Source organism: Penaeus monodon, chromosome 23 (assembly GCF_015228065.2).
Source record: "Penaeus monodon isolate SGIC_2016 chromosome 23, NSTDA_Pmon_1, whole genome shotgun sequence".
In the NCBI taxonomy this organism is placed as follows: Eukaryota; Metazoa; Arthropoda; class Malacostraca; order Decapoda; family Penaeidae; genus Penaeus; species Penaeus monodon.
In genome coordinates, this window is record NC_051408.1 from 2,355,233 (window position 1) to 2,355,537 (window position 305).

The window sequence follows — 305 nt, forward strand, 5'->3', positions numbered from 1 at the left end:
AATACACGATTAAAACTTGCCTCGTAGGGGAGGAACCGAGCCAATAATACATCATAAAAATCTATCTAAAATCATTTTTGTGCAAAACCGTGGATGCATATATCAACTGGGGATCATAATGGCTTTTAAAATGGTCTCAGAGGAAACAGGGGTTTGCTTTTATCATTAAATAATTGTTTAACAATTGCCCATTCTAAATATACCTATGTAGTATATGTCCAAATATTATATTGATAATTATAGTTTTTAAAAATGCTGTTTAATCTACAAGTAACTATATCGAAATCAACATTTCCCCCAAAAAA

General features: G+C 30.5%; 1 protein-coding gene across 1 annotated transcript in view; it reads right to left on the reverse strand.

Moving 5' to 3' along the window:
- LOC119587715 (troponin C-like) overlaps positions 1-305 on the reverse strand; it is a gene marked incomplete at its 5' end in the record, with an annotated part of 3,638 nt that overhangs the window by 1,819 nt on the left and 1,514 nt on the right.